The following is a 5,417-nucleotide window of genomic DNA, read 5'->3' as shown; positions in this document are numbered from 1 at the left end:
AAAATAGAAAAATTTGCCTATACTCTCATACTAACATCTCGAAGACTTCGCCCATATTTCCAAGCCCACATCATCAGGGTTCGGACCAACCAGCCCATAAAAGGCATTTTACAGAAAACAAACTTAGCAGGAAGAATCTTGCAATGGGTAGTCGAGTTGTCCGAATTCGACCTTCAGTATGAAGCTCAGAAAGCCATCAAATCACAGTATCTGGCCGACTTCATTGTAGAGTTTATGGACACCCCATAAATCCCTACAAAATAGAATCTCTACGTAGATGGTTCCTCAAACAATACCGAAAGTGGTGCAGGCGTGATAATAGAAAGTGATCAGAGAACCCAAATCGAACTTTTCGTCAAATTCGGGTTCCCTGCTTCAAACAACCAGGCCGAATATAAGGCACTACTAGCTGGTTTAAAGCTGGCTAAAGAGGTGGGAGCTCAAAAGCTTATCATCTTCAGCGACTCACAAGTAGTCACCTCACAAATAATAGGGAACTACCAAACCAAGGATCCCACCATGAAAAAGTACTTGGACAAAATTAGGGAATAGCTCGGACAACTCAGGGAATACAAGGTCCGCCACATGCCTCGAGAACAGAATGCTCGAGTTGATGCACTCTCAAAACTAGCCAGCACCAAACCAGGGGGCAACAATAGAAGCCTTATCCAGGAAATGTTGCAGAACCCGTCAATCTCGGAAGTAGAAAAGGTCCTAGCCATAACAGGTCTGGATCAAGGATGGATGACTCCTATAATTAACTACCTCAAAACAGAAACACTCCTTATGGATAAGAAGGAGGCAAAGAGGTTAAAACGGGAGGCACAATACTACACCATCATAAATAATACTCTATACAAGAGAGAGATTTCAACACCACTGTTAAAATGTGTGTCGACTTCTAACACAAAGGAAATTTTAGAAGAAGTACACAGTGGCATCTGTGGAAACCATCTCGGAGCACAGGCTTTTACCAAAAAAGTATTCCGGGCCGGATTCTATTGGCCGACTCTACAAAAAGAAGCAACAGAATTTGTAAAGACATGTCCACCATGTCAGAAACATGCCAACTTTCACATCGCCCCACCAGAGGAGCTTATCAGCATAACCTCACCTTGGCCATTCGCAAAATGGGGACTCGACCTTCTCGGTCCTTTCCCTCAAGGATCCGGACAAGTCAAATTCCTCATCGTGGGGGTAGACTATTTCACAAAATGGATTGAGGCGGAACCTCTAGCTAACGCCACTGCTCAAAGAAGTCAAAAATTCCTATATAGAAACATTGTCACAAGGTTTGGGGTTCCATACTCCATCACCACAGACAATGGCACCCAATTTACAGATGCATGCTTCAGAAAATTGGTGGCTGATCTGAACATAAAACACCAATTCACATCCGTAGAACACCCCCAGGCCAACGGACAAGCAGAAGCTGCTAACAAATTCATATTAGCCAGGTTAATACGGAGATTACAGGATGCAAAGGGAGCGTGGGTTGAAGAGCTCCCGCAAGTCCTATGGGCATATCGGACAACTCCACACTCCACCACAAAGGAATCACCTTTCCGATTAGCTTACGGAATGGAGGCAATGATCCCAGTGGAGGTCGAAGAAGGATCGCTCAGAGTGATCCACTACAGTGAAGAGGCCAACTCCCAACTTCAAAGGGAAGAACTCGACCTACTTCCAGAAATCCGAGAAAGAGCTCGGATCAGGGAAGAGGCATTAAAATGTCGAATGGCTTCAAGATACAATCAAAAGGTAGTGCCGCGAGATTTTGCCGAGAACGACCTCGTCCTAATCCGAAATGACATCGGAACAACTCGACCTGGAGAACAAGAACTGGCAGCAAACTAGAAGGGACCCTACCGAGTCATAGAAGTACTCAGAAGAGGCTACTACAAGCTATCCGAACTCAGAAGGCGAGAGCTCCCAAGGTCATGGCACGCCTGCAACTTAAGGAGGTACTACAGTTAGGAGGTAACAAAGATCTTAGGATGAGGTGCACTCTTTTTCCTTAAAAAGGTTTTTTAACGAGGCACCAAACCAAGATCCATGAAATACCTAACTTAAAGGGGGTAAAACTCCCACATGTATATATTTGCATATTTTCTATTTTGAATAAAGTTTTTTCAGATTTTCTACAAATCCTTTATCAAGACGCATTAATCTAAAACGCAAAATTTCATCGCCCGATTATAAAGCTACAGATCGGCAAAAGTGAAAATCAAATTCGCTGCCCAATCACGACAAAGACCAACAAATATGAAAATTGAATTCATCAAAGGTCGACTAACCGAGGATCAAACCCAATTTCTACAAAATCGGCAAAGATGAAAAGCGACAAAAACAGATTAAATGCAAGAAGTTATCGAAAGTAACCCATAGGAAAGGACCTGACGAGGTCTTAAATAAAATGGGTTGCTAAAAAATAAATTAAAAGACGGACCGACATGAAGAAGTCGGACCAGTCGACCACAACAACAAAGTTATAAAAAGTAAATCCCTAGAAAGAGGCCTGGCCAGCCCTAAAAAAGAGGATTACTAGAAATAACTTAAATGGGACCGATATGATGAAGTCGGCTTCCCGCAAGACAAAGTTATAAAAAGCAATCCATAAAAGAGATCTGACAAAAGATCCCAAAATGGATTACTAGAAATAACTTAGAAGGGACCGACATGATGAAGTCGGCCCAACGAAATCACACAAGCTACGAAAAGTAATCCACAGAAAAGGCCTAACAAAGGTCCAAATAATATGGATTACTAGAAATAGCTTCAGACCGAGATAAAGAAGTCGGCCGACAAAAGGCACACAAGTTAGACTCAGAAATCTACGAGCTCAAAAGAATCAAACTACAAGTATGAAAATACGAAGGCAATCGAAAGAGGCCGGAAAACAAGATTCTAACACCCTGAAGATGCCTGAGAAAATACTAAGCAAAGCAACCAACAATCAGGAGCAAATTTTCTATAATAAACAAGACCTAAGAGGCCACCTGAAGTCGACCTCAAAAGGCTTAAACCTTTGAATTTTCAAATTAAAGTTGCTAAAAAAGCAACTAAAAAGTATCCGGAAGTCAGAACCACAAAACTACAAAATAAAAAGAGTTCAAAGCCCACAAGCCAGGCTATACACAAAAACACCAAGAAATAATCATAGAGGATCCAAAGATTTTTCAGTTGCAGCATCACGGGGTGAAGGAGGACGAGTCTGAAGAGGCACCGCATCTATCGTCCCATCGTCCCGGTTCAGGATCTGAACATCAGGATCTGACTCGGGATGATCGACCTCAGCTGCAGGAGTTGAAGAAGTCGGCGCAACAGAGACTTTGGCAGCAGGCACAGGAGGAGGCTCGGCATCGTCATTATAATCAGGATCATCAGGGATAATTTTACCATCCTTCAAAATATTGTCCAAGCTGAAGAGAGTAAGGTCAAGCTCGGGCACAAGAACTCGAACCTGCTCCCTCAAATTCTCATAAGCAGCATGGACACTGCCTACAAGATGACCTTGGAGTTCGGCATAACCATCTCGGACAGACTCCAAGCTCTCCCTGAGACCCATCATCTCCCTATAAGTGGTGACATAGCTCTCCTTATGCTTCAACGCCGTATCCTCAGCCAACTTTGCAGAGGCCGCCAAAGCAATAGCTCTAGTCTTTTTACTCTCCAACTCTTTCTCCAACATGGTCACTTTCACCTCGAGCTCCTCCTTCAAACCCTTAATCCGGTCAAACTCTGATTTAGCCTCCTCCATAAAGGCCTTCGTGGCATGGATAGGAAGATCTTGGGCGGTTCGATACAGAGCTGCCCCCATATGTGCCATCTTGATGCTACTCCAAGTAATAAAATCCAAATGACGAAGAAGAGAGACATCGTCAATAGGAATGACACCATAAGGAGCAATTTGCTGGTCAACAAACCCAACAACATCAAAATCAGGAGCATCTAAATTAAAGGACTCAACAGTCCGAGGTCTTTTTGAAATGGGAACGGCCGTAGGAGAAGAGACAGCAGTAGAAGCCTGGGGAGGATCGAGCAGATGGACCCGAGGGGTAGGGATCATCCTTCTCAGTCCAGGAGAGCTCGGCACAGGCTGTTTGAGAGGAACATTAGAAGACCCTTCCCTAGCCACTTTGGCCGAGATGTTTTGGGCCGCAGTAGCCTTCCTCGTCTTTTTAAAGGCTTTCATAGAGTCATTATTCTTGGCCATCTCTGAAAAATAAAATCAACCATAGAAACAGGTTACAAACTGGAAAAAGAAGGAAGCAAAGTAAAAACTGAGCAAAACATATTGATTAATACCCAACGCAGTTCGAACAAGGGATGGATCCCCCAAAAATTTCTTGGTGTCAAGATGGGGAGGTTCCCCCCAAATATCCTCCAAAACATTTACAAAAGCCTGCTCGACTTCGTTAAGCATCTCCCATGTGTACCGAGACACCACCACATTCTTTTGCCAACACAAGGGGAAGGCAGATTCATTATTCGCTTCTAAGAAAAACGGTCGAGCTCCCTCAATAGCTCGGACCTTAAACAAGTAATTCTTAAAGTCCCTAAAGGACTCGTCATACATAGCAAAAACTTTATGTCCCTAGACAGATCTAAAGGAAATCCAAGAGGCTTTCTTTTTCGAAGAAATCCCGGGCTTAGTTAAAATAAAAAGGTAAAGAAAGAGAGTTTGAGAAGGTGTGACGTCCAACTCTTGGCAAAGCAGCTGAAAGATCTTGATAAAACCCCAGGCGTTCGGATGGAGCTACGTTACACGACCACAACAAGTCGGTCTCAAAGGAAGTGAAAGGAAAAGTAATATTCAACTGGCTGAAAAAATAGTCATAAGCATAAAAGAAAGGGCGTTCCCCCTGAGTCAGAGTAGGAAAGCAAACCCTCTCCTCAGAATCAGGCGCTACCAATTCATAGTTCTTTTCCTGATCTCTATTCTTACAGAGTCGGTGATGTTTTCTAAGCTCTGCACAGAATTCAGAATTAACTACAGAGTTGCACATCAAGACAAGGGAGTCCAGCCAATCAGACATGCCCTCGGGGACTTTGGAGGAAGTCTCGACAATATTTTTGCGAGAAGACATGGTCAACTAATCCTACAACAAAGAAAAGAGAGATGAATTACTAAATAAATAGCTCGGGCACAACAAAGAAAACAACTCAGACAAAATAGATATAACTCGATCTAGGGCACACATGACAAAAGGAAACCCCAAGACACAACCCACTGGTCCAGGGCATCCTTTGGAGGCAATAACAGAGCAAGGACTTAAGGAAATCATCAAGAAAAACCTTCTTTCAATCAACACTCCGAGAAGAAAATTACAAACCAAATAAGTCATCAATAACCACCTCTCAAACTACAGTTTCAGTCTATCAGCAAAAGGAACTACAAAGCAACAAAAACATGC

The sequence above is a fragment of the Arachis ipaensis genome, chromosome B2 (genome assembly GCF_059453495.1).
Source record: "Arachis ipaensis isolate K30076 ecotype BB chromosome B2, ASM5945349v1, whole genome shotgun sequence".
NCBI classification, from domain to species: Eukaryota; Viridiplantae; Streptophyta; class Magnoliopsida; order Fabales; family Fabaceae; genus Arachis; species Arachis ipaensis.
The sequence above is the reverse complement of the archived record's forward strand: the minus strand, read 5'-3'. Positions refer to the sequence as shown.